This window comes from Capra hircus, chromosome 2 (genome assembly GCF_001704415.2).
Source record: "Capra hircus breed San Clemente chromosome 2, ASM170441v1, whole genome shotgun sequence".
Taxonomy (NCBI): Eukaryota; Metazoa; Chordata; class Mammalia; order Artiodactyla; family Bovidae; genus Capra; species Capra hircus.
This window is the reverse complement of record NC_030809.1, coordinates 99,454,509-99,468,232: the sequence shown is the minus strand read 5'-3', so window position 1 is coordinate 99,468,232 and position 13,724 is coordinate 99,454,509. Positions and strand designations below refer to the sequence as shown.

At 34.1% G+C, this 13,724-nt stretch overlaps 1 protein-coding gene across 13 annotated transcripts in view; it reads left to right on the top strand.

The window, feature by feature from the left end:
• BAZ2B (bromodomain adjacent to zinc finger domain 2B) overlaps positions 3,416-13,724 on the top strand; it is a 329,956-nt gene continuing 319,647 nt past the window's right edge. For all 13 annotated transcript variants that reach the window (XM_005676091.3, XM_018063517.1, XM_005676089.3 and 10 more), the window contains exon 1: positions 3,416-6,632. The gene's annotated coding sequence lies outside the window, so the exon portion shown is untranslated. The remainder of the gene's footprint in view (positions 6,633-13,724) is intronic.

Here is a 13,724-nt window from a genome sequence, read left to right as displayed (position 1 = left end):
AATTGCATAGTACTTCACTGTATGTATGTATCATAATTATTCAGCCATTTCACTATGATGGACTTGTGGGTTATTTCTATATGTTAGCCTGAAACAATGAAAAACCAGTTATTTTACCAGCAAAAGGGGGTTTCTTAGGGAGCAACACAGAATTGCAGTTTGGGAGATGCAACTGTGTGAACCACAAGCAAGTTCAATAAAGCAAAGGAAAGAAAATTCTTATAGAGGAGATCGGAGAGTCAGGAGAGATGTTGATAAAAAGTCCATTGAGGAAACTGAGAGTGCAAAGTGTAACGGCTCTTAATTGACCAAGTTGTGACAGTCCCATTGGCTGAGCTGTTGCCAGGCAAGGAAGAGATGTCTTCCTCTTGCTAGCATTTGCAGTAAAACTATATTACTTCCAGCTGGAGATGCATGGTATGTCTCTTTCTGTTGGGATCTATGTGGACTTTAACTGGAACATGGGTGACAGCTCCTTCTTTTGACCTTCAGACTACATTTTATTGAGGCTTCTGTATTAATTTTCATAGAAAATTTTGCTATAAGAAACAATGCTTCAAAGAATAACTTCTTTTTTGGTCAGATTCTTGGAAGTGGGATTTGCCAGACAAAAAATAAAATGTATATGTAACTTTGCTAGATTCCTTGAACATCTCTTTTGTTGGGCTTTTTCTATTTTTCAGTTTAACAAGAAATATTTGAGAGTGTTCCTTTTCCCCACAACTGCCTTACTAACAGGCTGTGCTGTGAAAATTTTGAATTTTTGCCAATTTGTTGGGTGAGACATAGTATCTCAGTGATTTTAATTTGCATTTCTCTTATGAAGAAGGTTGAGAATGTTTCTATTTGAAGGGCATTTGCATTTCTTTTTCTGTGAAATGTCTGTTCATATCTCTTGCCATTTTTCTCTCAGGGTGTTGGTGTTTTATTCATTTTTGGATACTCTTTATATGTAGGGTTATTAAATTATCTCTTATGTGTTACAAATGTTTTTCATATTTTCACTTCATCTAGTTTTGACCATTGCTAGGAACATTTTCCATACTCTTCACTTACAGAGGAATTGAGCCTAGTACTTGAATGGTTCAAATGTTTATATTTAAATATCTGATCTTTTTGAAATTTATTCTTAGAACAGATCCAAATTCATCTTTTTCCTATGACTACTCAGTTATCTCAACACCACTTATGAAAAAGTCCATCTTTTCTTTACTGCTTTGAGATACAGCTTTTATCTATGTTAAATTTTCATATATATGTACTTGGGTAATTTCCAAACTTTCTATTTTATTGGTCTTTTTTTTTTCATGTGCCAATGAATGCTACCATTAAATTATTAAGCCTTTATAGCATATTTAATATCTGATATGACACCCCCCCAATGTTCTTTTTCAGGGTTTTCTAGGCTTTTCTTGTTTTTTTTCTTTTGTAATTCCAAATGAATTTTATAATCAATTTATACTAGTAGCAGCATTCTTTTTGTTGTTGTTGTTGGCCACATGGCTTGCAAGATCTTAGCACCTCCACGAGGAGGAACCTTTGCCCCCTATAGTGGAAACGTGGTCTTAACCACTGGACTGCCAGGGAAGTTCCATAACAGTGTTCTGAATCTGCAGCAGTGTTTATTGGAAGCACTATCAAGAGTTTTTTTTAAAAGAAAATAAACACTTGACCCCACCCAGACGTAGTGAGTCTCTACATATTAGACCTGGGTATGTACATTTTGAAAAAACTGTTCAGTTGATTTTAATAATCCAATTTAAAAATGACCTATAAAGCATAAATTCAAGTTCTAATTCCAGACTACCTTATGATTTGTCTTCCCTTATGTATTCTGTATTCTGGACCTGACTAAATGACTGCAGCATTTGCCCAGTTCCCTAAGCCAGAAATTTAGTTTTCCTTTATTTTTTTTAACTTTTTATTTTTACTTTATAATACTGTATTGGTTTTGCCATATATTGACATGAATCCACCACGGGTGTTTGTCACAAAATCTACATTTACTTTGCTTTAAACCTCCAGTACTACTGCCTTGTACCGTTTTCTCATGGTCTCTTAAGATAACTCTTCATAATATAGTCTATCATCTGCACTATCTATACAGTTAATTTTTTCTAAAAATAATGTTGATCATGTTACTTCTTTGCTGACCTTTGTTGGCTTTCAGGATAAATTCAACCAAGGCACGTAAAGCCTTACACTCCGGTCCCAGCCTCCTTTTCCTCCTTAGTCCCTGTTATTCTACAACTCACACTGAGTATTCCTATTACACTGAATCTCTGACTACTGGATGGACATCAGACCTGGTAGCTTTTATGATGTGAATTTATGGTTTCTTTCTTTCACTTAGAATTTGCTCCTGTCTTCTTTGCCTGGTAAGCTCTCAGTATTTGAGATGCAGTTCAAATGGCCTTTCTTTGATAAAGCTTTTATATAGACTCTTAGTCAGAATTAGTAGATCCATCCTCTTTATTCTAGCAAAACTTTATTATTTGTATCTTTATAATGTGATTTTGGTAAGTCTCTGATCTCCCAGAAATTTCACACTTTCAACATCAGCTAGAATGTGAGCTTTCATGTTTTTTCTAGCCTCTAGCAGAGTGCATAGCATATAGCAAGCACTCAAATGTTTGTTCAGTGAATGAAAACAAATAAAGCTTCATTAGTCTGTACTGATTGAAACAGAAACAAGACATGACAGTGGCCAGGTGGTTCTACTATTAAGATCTCTCATTCGTTTGGCTTTTTGTAGTTTGTAGTCAGCCTAGACTTTGTTCTCTGCACGTGGACAGTTCCTTACTCTGTGAAGGTGCATGTAACTGAACCTACAGTAGGATACCTGTCCATCTTTATCTCTTCCTGTTTATGAAGTTCTGTCTTGGTCCTAAGAATAGATAATGCTTTATAAAAAAAGTACAATTTAGTCTATAGTGGTAGAATAATTAATTTATGGTACTAATGTAGAATAATTATTGGTATGAATAATTAGTCTAGGTGTATATCACATATAGGATTTTACTTATATTGGAAAAGATCTATTTGATCATTAAATTCTTTTATAATTCTGTACATGATCAAGTACTAATTTAAATGATGAACTTAAGTAGAAGACTAAGTGCTATGGGAGCCAAATTATTTTATAACTTAAAATTATTTTTTCTCCACCCCCCAACTTTATGTTGTCATCTTTGAAATAATCAAATGTGATAACATGAAAAAGGGAAAGAATCATATTTTAAAATAATTTAACCATAACTTCCTAGTAAGCGGCTATCAAATACTAGAGTAATCCAGTTTAAAATTTTTAATATTTCATTATTTTTAAAATCAGTCTTAAAGGTATAGATTAAATTGGATAATAATATATTTGAATTACCAAATAACACCAAATTATTTTAAACATATATTTTAATATAAAAATTGAAGTTTTTACTAAAATACATAAGTTCATTTTATTATATCAATCTATGAGTTTTTCACTTGTCAACTGTATTTAAAAAATATTTTTCAAACTATGTAAAGAGCCGTTGATGATAATAAAAATACAGTTTTAAAATATTTTAAACACACCAAAATCAAATTCTTTACTATTACCACATTTACCCTTTATTTCAATGTTTGATGACACTCTTAAGTTACTTCATTATTCAACCAAGAGAAAAAAAAACTTTGTTATATATGGCTTCAACTTGAAATTATACATATATATGTAAGTTAGTCACTTTCATTATCTGTGTACCATTTTTTCTATTGATTAGGCATATATTAAAAATTTTAATTACTAAATAAGTTTTCTTATGTTAAACAGTTTTCCCCACAGGTGATTTTTTGTAAAAACTAGGCAATGTAAATTACATATTCTTATGAAACATTGTCTGGAAAGCCAGTGTGCCATCTTCAAAGCCAGTATTATTATTTCAGTATTTTATTGGAAACAAACTTTGAATTATGCTTTGCAGTCTATTTTAAAAGTATTTAAGTAAGTAAAAGATACATTCTTAGTTATCTAAGTTATTCAAGTGTGCCACAACTTTATTTCCAGAGAAATGTTTTAAGAAAATTCTTATATGAAAATTGAAACAATTTGAATCTAGCTATTTCTTTTTATCCTTTCAAAATTGAATATTTTCAGCAGTAATGCTAATGATTAGACAAAATGTCTGAAATGGATTGTTAAAATATTAATATTAAAATACTTTATTTACACACAGAAATATCAGTGAATTGTCCTGTTTACTTCCAAATATTTAAAAATACTGTTTTGAGTAATGACCCCTATTATATAAAAAGGATCAACTTTTTTACATGTTACTTTGCTAAAGTAATATCTGAATGCTAGCTTTCTACACTTATACTGGAATCTGTAGTTTTCTTTAACATTATTAGTAAATTTTGATATTGTGGAACTGTTGACCCAGTCATACATGTACAGAACTTGGCCTTTGAGTTAATTAAATATGAGTTAATAATATATTATAAGGAAATTATTATCCTTATTACAGTTATTAGGTAGTTACTCAAATTATAGCTTCAAAGGAATGCAGAGCATGGAAAACTCAGGATTAAATTATGCATTTGAACCTTAGGCCAGCTTTTACTGTGGAGACAGTTTTCTGCTAAGACCAGAATTGTATGTCATTGAAATTAAATGCTTTTCTGGGGATGGAAGGTTCCAGTTTTTAATGAAATTACTGAGTGTGGTGTAGTGAAATGATTAAAATCTGTATTCCGGGAATGTGGCAGGGAAAAAAAATCAATAAGTGCTAGCACAGCTTTGCTGCTCAATGTGAATCCTGAGAATGAAATAAACTATTACAAAAATAATAATTAAAAACATATCAGCACATTAATTTATTTAGCATCAGTCTCCTGAGACATCATCTTCACTAATTTTTAGCATACATTTTACTATGTAATGAGCAGCCTTCTTTTCAGATATCCCTATTAGACAGGCAGTCTTTCTGCCCTTCCCCCAGTGCTCCTGCATTGCAATCATTGTACTTGCACTTATTATGTTACAAATGACCGAGGTAAGGCTGACATTCTCAGTGCATGCAAAAAGACCTAGTCTGCCAAGCTTTTTTTTTTTTTTCGTAATGAAGCAGCTTTGTGAAATCTCCCCATGTGTTAATACTAATGAAGATCCTCCAGCACAATTAAAATCACAGCCAGTGGCTGAAGAGGAAACATAAAACAATAGCATCTTTTAAGATACATTTATCCACATATGCATGTACAAAATATACATATATGGTCAAATTATTTTTCTATAGGTTGCCTTTCATTTACTCTTCATCCTGAAAATTAAATTATGCAGTTTTTAGTTATATGAACTTTTGGGACTTTTAATGTGTTCCAGGGAAAAACACTACCTCAATGAAAAAAAATTATTTATCTTCTTTGGTAATAAAGTGTTACTAAGGATAAGGTCTTTAAAAAAAATTTTTTTTTTAGGAAACTATAGGATGGTGTGCTGTAGGAGGGGATGGGGTGTACTTCATCTTTAGTTTAACTTTATTGGTTTCAGGATGTTGAAATTGGTGGAGGAAAATGGAAGGGTAAAAAATAGGAAGTTAGAAGAAACTGTGGGGAAGACAAATAGCATACCTCGTGTGTAATTTAAAGATGGAGCAATAGGTTACCTAGTCTTAACTTGATATTTTAAGTATTCTAATTCCTACAATTAGCTATCCTCTCCCCATCTTTTTTGCCTTCTCAGAAGTGTGTGTGTGGGGGGGACTATTGAGGTTACCTTTTGCAGTTTTAACGTATAACTTTAAAACGACTTATTATTTTAACGTTTTATTTAAATTTTAACTCAGTGCATAAACATTACAACAGCTTAACCTTCCCGGGTTAGGGCAGTAGCATTTTATCCTGGGACCATTTTGTGTCTTGCTTTTTATTTTGAGTTCCCAATATATTACATTTAGTTGACTTTTAGATTTTAACCAAATTCTGAGTTTACACACAAAGTTTATGTGAACATGGTTAATCTACGCTCCCTATTCGCCCGTGTACTTTTTTTAAAAATTACGTTTTCAATCCTAGTTTCTGTCTTCTCTACTTTTAAAAGTAAAACAAAACATTAGAGTTCCTTAACTTTTTCCTGGAACAAGAATCGGTGCAAACTCAAAGCTACAGGATTCTTTGGAGGAAGAAGCCACCCCCTCCCTCCCTTGGCTACTTTAGGAGCTGATGGGTCATTTATTATTGGAACTGAAATGGTATAAACAATTCTCTCTCTTTTTTCCCTTGTTAACAGCAACTTTCATTGTTAGAGAGAGGAGAGAGAGAGAAGCCTTGTTGGTTGACGTCACTTGGTTCATGAAGCCTTCGCCTAGAAGTGAAGCTGCTGAACAAACCTTGAGAAGAATCATCTCCTGCTTCAATCTGCTGCTGGATAGGAACTAATCAGAGAGAGAGAGGCGGAAGACGGAGAAGGAGGGCGTCCAGGGCTTTGCCGATCACAAATCTCACCTCCACTCCAACTCTCCTTATACTTTTCTTGCAAAAAATAATAATAGAAATAAGGAGGTGGTGGGGTTTCCAAAACAAAAGTCGTAACCTTAAACCATCTGGGGAAGGCAAAAATCCCATTCACCGCAACTCTCAGTTCGAAAGTAAAGGTGAGTTTAAAATCCTCGGGTGTGAGGGGTGCGGGTGAAGATGAAAATTCCAAATATTGTAAAGCCGTTTGAAACCGAAAAAGAGAAGAAACTGCGCTCCTGCGAGTGGGTTAGACTCCGGAGTTGCTTATCTGGAGGCGCTTGCCCTGCCCGCCCTGCCCGCCCGGCCGCGGCTGTTTACCCTCGCCGGTCGGTGTGTCTCTTTGTTGTGCTGGCTGGAAGGCTGGGGTGGTGCTCGGGGTCCCGATTGCAGTTTGGGGGAGGAGGACGCGGAGATGCGCGATCCTGGGTGGGAGGTGGGGAGTGCGGTCTCAGGAGAACGTAAACTTTATTCGTAGCCGCCAGTGCGGGACTTCGGTCTAGCAGGGCCGCGGGCCGTGCCTCCCCCGGCATGGGCAGACGCTGCCGCCGCGAGTCCGCCTCCTTTGTGCCGGCCTCCCTGCTCGGCCGCCGGCGCTTCGCGTGTCCTTTTTCCTCCCTGCGGCTTCCAGCGCTCAGGTCGCCGCCAACAGTTTGGCTTCTCAAAAAATCACCTCTGGCACGGTTGCGATCGCCGTTCCTACCCGGGAATAACCGCTGCTCCCCCCATCCCCGCCGGGGTAGTTTCAAGATTACCCCCTCCCCCCCACCCCCCCAGTCCGCCTACTGCTGCCCTTTTCTGCCTCCGCCCCCTCTTCCCTGTAGGACTGATAAGCTGCGCCTGCCACCCCCCACCCCCAATTCGGGTCTCTTTTGCTCTCTCCCCGAGTAGCTTGGGGCTTGGGAGTTTACAGAAAGTGAGCTGGGTGGGGTGGGGTGGGGTGGGGTGGGGTGGGAGTAGGGGCAGGTGGAACTGGGAAAAGATCTGGATACCTGGGAAGTCTGTTTCAGTACGTAGAGATTAGAGGAGCATAGCTTTTCCTACAGTCATGTCTGTCTCCTAGCAGTTTTTCCCCGGGAGCTGCCTCCTGTTCTCAACTCTTCGCTCTTTTAATCTTTTTGCTCCCCTTCCCCTCCTCCCTTCCCATTCGCGGCTCCTATCCTCTTAAAGTAATTCCACGAACCCCAGAAATGGGACTTGGGAAAGGAAGGAAATGTTTGGAGAGTCAGAACTGGCCCTGCTGTTTGGGAGATTTTCCCTTCTTTTCTCTCCTTCTGTATTTATCTTTTGTGTGTTGCTTCCTTATAAAGAAAGAAGCAGCTGCAGTCCTTGGCCGAGTTGCTGAAATTTATCCCTTTGTGTATATTACAATATCCTCCATTTTTTTTTCCCTCTGCCCTCTAAACAACAAGCGTTTCGCCATCTTGGGCAATTTTTATTCCCAAGTCTCTCTCTCTTTTTTTTAATTTTTATTTTTCAAAGACTGGGAAGGAACCTCAGAAAGTCAAAAAGTGTGTCTGGTTAAGATTCAAACTTTAGGGAATGTTCAGGGGGCCCAGTGACGTCATGTAAACTTTATGAAGAAATTTTACCAGGAGTAAAATTTTCGCTTAATTTTTTCCGTGTTTTAAGCGACCATGTGAAGGACCATGTAACTTACAGGTTAACGATAGGATGTTGTGCTTATTTTTGTGTCCTGCTCTCAAAATGAGCCCTCGGTGTCTGCACATTTTATGTTTTGGTAACAGGTGGAAAACTATGTGCGAAAAAATGGTGGAAACAGTGGTCTTTGGTATTCACCAGGCTTTTGTGTATATGTTTTGTATACTTTAAAGAATTTGAATATTTGCATGTTTCCTTTTTTATTTACTCCACTCCTGTGGATTTTTCTTTAATCAGCTTGGTTAATATTTATGTATACTTATTTTAGATGACCTAGATTCCTTCTTGTAATTAACTGTTCTGTTTTTTAAAATATTTCTTTGCATTTTGAAGATACAGTTTTCAAAAAAAGCTGGAGATACTGGATACTTTAAAAATATAGTAGCAATATTAAGTAAAATGATTGGTGAAAATATAGTTAGTGTTTAAAAGGCAACATTGATTTAAAAATATATTTTATAATCTCAAGCTATATGCTCTTTTGTCAGCCATTATGAAAAGATAAACAATAAAAACTTGTGGTGTTTTAATTTGCTTGTCTAAAATAGTTTTTCCCCTCACTAAAGTTCGGTTGGTCACATGATCAAACTTAATGATATACTGACTGGTATATAAATAAGAGGCAATGCAAATTGAATGGGAAAGTGGAATTCTATCTCCTGTAGTCATTTTCAGTCAGCATATTTACTTCTAACAAGGACATGAAACTGTCTGTATTTAATTTGCATTCTCTTTGTCTTCTGGGTTGGGGAAAAACATTGACTACCATTAACTCAAAAAAAAGCTAATAGAAACAGTTCCAAGTACATTGAAAGATTTGTCTAACACATAAAAACTTAGGTTGTATATGGTATGTTTCTATCGCTGTAGCAGTCTTATTTGGTGTTATCTGCTGTGCTATTTATTTAGAGATTTGCTTTACGTAAAACGCAATACAGAAAGCTTGACTGAATTGAATGTCTGACATTTATGTGAATTGTAGGTAGGTGAAAAATGTTTAAATAGTTAAAAGCACATAGAACAGATGGTTCTAAATTATACATGCAACAAAGGACTAGAAGATTTGGCAGATTATAAATGGCAAGCACAGAGGATAAGCAGTTTAAGAAAATGGGAGTTAAGTACGTTTGATGTCTCACACCTATTGTAAACACTGTACATATTGTCACTGTGCTGCATAATCAATAACTTCCACACATTGAGGCTCTTGTAAGTTTCAGATAGAAAAAAGCAGATTTTATAAATGTTTGAAATGAATGGTTGAATGTAAAAGTATTTAAAGCCTGTGATGATGAGTTTTTCTCTTTCTCTTTTTAAAGAAAATAAAATTATATGCTTTAAAATAGGAAATTATTTGTAAGAACTTAATCTTGTATTCATATAATGGTTTGGACAGAAATAGGAGTAGATACATATTTTGAAATACAGGGGATAGTATATTTGCTGTTATATGTTATACTAGGGCTGAACTGTAGTAGCATTTACTGTTTCAAACACTCTTGAACAATATTTTTAGACTCTTCAGTCTTGAAAATGCATTTATTAGAATACTGTTAGCATAAGTTACTAAACATTAAATGAAAGAAGGGCATATGTTAGTAATACTTTTTGAGTTTTGTATATAAAATAATAAGATTTTACTTGTTAACTATAGTTTACTCTCAGTTTTAAAAATGGAGCAATTTATATGTAGTTTTGTCTTTCTAGAAGAATCTGAGTAGTAGTTTGCATTTTCAAAAGGTTTAAAATAACTTATTCAACTAGGCAGAAATTTGTTTTTATTTTTGTAAGCCATTTATTTAAAATGCATATGAGACTGTAATGGAAACCTTGGAATTTTAATTCTGTTGCCCTTTTTCCCATTTCTTTGTTTGCATGTTTATTATAGAACTACAGTGTAAAGGAGCAGATGTTTTGCCAAACATCCTGATGTGTTGCTTTTTCTTATGGGAGTGCATAACTGTTCCTTCTGATGCATCAACTTGACAGCTGGTTGATTTCATGGAACTGCTAAGAAGCCATTAGTGGTGTCATTGAATTGAAACAGAACAGTCACTCCCAGCTTGAACTGCAATTGTTAATGTCTTTGTTGCTACTTTTGTGTTACTGTACAAGATGTAGGATATTACAGTTGCACAAAAGTTCAGTTTTTTGTCTTATCCCTTGAATTAGTCAAAGTATGTGATAAAACTTGATTACTTTTAAGTGTAAAGATTTATCAAAGATTTTGAGCTGTAGTTTGCGAGTTTTTGAACTAGTCCTGGTTAGAACTATCAAAGGAAGAAGGATTTAGCACAAAGTGATGTGGTGATTTTGATCCCTGTAGGAAATAATTTTATCAAGGTTTAATGATTTTGAATTAACTTGATATTCTGTGGGATTAATTACCTTGTGAAGTTAAGAAATTTTTGATTCCATTTAATTAAATATTTTATATCATGAGACTTTAAAAATATTGTGCTTTTAAATTGTTGACTTGTTTGATTAAACATTTCTTTAAACTTTTGTTATAGAAGATAATCAGAAGAGAGAATAGTTATTGACAAAAAGGGCAATGTGAGGTTTAATTTCCTTTATGAGGAGGTAAAATAACATTCAGTAATGGACTAACAATCATTTAAGATTTTAAAATTTGAAATTATATTTTTATCTTACTAGTTACTTTTATTGGTAGTTGCAACTATCATACTGTGGTACTAAAATGGTGTCAGATCATCCCATTGGTGCCAAGGCGTTTTCAGCTTCTTCTAATTACTTGCGTTGTTTTTTTTTTTTTTCTTCAGAGGGAGAGGAGATAGGCGAGGGGGAGAATAAGAGTGATAATCTCAACAGAAGAAAAAACATTTAAAAAAATTTGCGTAAACTTAAGGATGATGAGTTTAAGGATAAAATGTAACATCACTATGTTAAAAGATATTTTCTAGTTCCAATATTTATTGATTTTTAATTTTAGAATCGTTAGACTAACTGTTTTTCAGAGCATGACATTTTTAACATACTTAAAATAGTTTACCTTTAAAAGAAATTCTTAAAATGTGAAATTGATGATGAGAATAGATAATTTGCTGAGTTAAATCCCTTCTTAGACAATATAAACAAATTTAAACACTTAAAATACACTGCTGAGTGATTCCTGAATTATGATTTCCTGAAATCATAAGTTTATGAAAATGCTTTTCTTTTAAATAGATCATACATTACTGAGACTAAAGGTAAAATTTATACTCAGGTAATAATACTTTTATATAATCTTTTGATATAATCACCATGCAGTTTCTTAAAATTATTCTATTACCTTGGCCTATGATTCAAATTTTAAGAAATATATTTACTCATAAAATATTTGTATCATGTCAGATACTCATATAAACTAAATGGTAAATTGAGCTGTATATTAAATGTAAACTTTTTTAAAGGAATATCAATGCTTAGCTCATTTTTAGAAATGATACAATTTTAATTGTAGTGCAAATAAGCATCTTAAATTTAAGTAGGGTTTTTTCCGCATTGGGTTTCTTAAAGGAAAGCAGTTCTAAACAGAAGAGTCATAAAAAGTTTTTTGTAAGTTTATTTGTTGACTCTGTGAACTTTGAATAATGAGCAATAAATATATTTGATTAATTTACAGTTGCATATGGAGCTTAAATGAAAGTGAATTTACATGACTTTCAAATGTTTTAAATGTGATATGATTTGTGGCATTATAATGTAGTCTGAGATGTAAAATATTTAAGAGATCTGATATTTTTAAGTTAAACACTGAACTTTTTAAAATGAATGGCTCTTAAGAACATGAGATGAAACTACTGTTTTTATCTTACATATTTAAAAATTTACTCTATAAGATAGTGTTTTTAATTTTTTAAAAAATAAAATTAATGCTTTAAAAAGTTATATTTATAACTTATGACATTTGGCTTGTAGTTTGGTTTTTTAATGCCTTTCAAATGAAAATTAAATGTTAAGAGATAATAGTAATGGAGCTAATGCATAGATCAGAACCTTTACTGACTTTATGTGTATACATGTGTGCTTGTGTATGTAAGAAAAAAGAAGCATTTTGTTTATAGATGATTATTGTACTTTAGTGATGTGTAGACATAATTGTGTGTTTTTCCTCTGTTTTCTCCTCTTAACACTTTTCCACAAGCATGCACTCATTAATCAAGGACGGTGCACTCCTGCTGAGGGCAGAGAGGTTCATCAAATTGGCAGTCAGTTTGGTGTAAAGAACGGTGTCCTGAAGCTCTTAACTCGCTGGGACATAAATAAATCTAAGGTCTTTGTATGCAAACCCTGGAGGTTAATACTGTATAATTCAATGTCCTGTCTTTGTTTTTATGATTGATGTTTTTAAATGTTTCAAGCTTGATGCAAGTCTTCTTGTAGGTCAGGTCTGACAATCTGATTGGCTGAAGTCAGAAAGCATTAGGTTGTCAGAAGGACTTTGAGTATGCTGCAGAAATTTTGATTTTTTTTTTCCTGCTAGATCATTGTCATATTGCCTGAGCTGTTATAGGAATGTACCAATGATTGACATCCCCTGCTGTGATAATGGACCCAGTGCATGAAATGCCAATAGTTTGGTCCTATTTGTTCGGAAGCTTACTGCTATTTGTATCCTTAACAGAGCTAACATGTAGAACAAGCAAAACTACTGGGATTTCTCTGTAGAAATAGTGCTGGGATTTGGCTTTAACATGAATTGGTTGCATATTCATAATTTAAGAACAGCTGGTTACAGCAAGCACATAGTCATTTGCAAGCTATTATAAACCATTCCACTCACACATGGAGCCTGTGCTTAGTGGATATTTTTTTTTTATTGATCTACCTGCATTTAAAATCTGGTCACTGCTGCTACAGCAGCTCTTCATTTTAGCTGTGTTTGCAACATAGAACAGCTTCAATTTTAAATATTTCATTTAAGCTAAATGCTGAATAAAATAAAGAAGCTTTGAAGGAACTAAATGTAAAAGGTCAATAATGTACATTACCTATCATATGTCTTATTTTGGCCCCAAACAAAGATTATACAGACATTGTATGTTTTGGAAAGTATGTTTTATGATTTTGTCCATAGATGAATAATCAAATTATCTTTGATATGAAAATATCATTAATTATATTTTACTAGTTAGGTATAGTTTTAAGAAACAATGCAAACAATAAGTTGTGATTAATTAACCTGTAAAACAGTTTCATCTTATATGTAGAAAAATGATAGTACTTTTAGTTTTGAGTGATATGAGGCAAGATAGAAAAGAAAATCAATAAGACATTGTAATTGGATTAGAATAATGCTAACTCTAAAAAAACTGAGGAGTCTCTTCTGCCTTTAGGTCACTTCTGGAATATAAAGCACAGCTGTGCTATTACAGTATTGAAATGACATGTGTAAGCTAGTCCAGCTTTAATAGTTTCCTACATGTGCTGCCTAGTAGTGATTGAAAAGAGAGAAGAAAACCACTATATCTCAAGCTTTCACAGAGAACTGTAGGAGGAGAAAATGTTAAATGTGATTTCAGATATCCTGGTAGGAATCACAGGAAGCTTTGCTTTGATTTGTG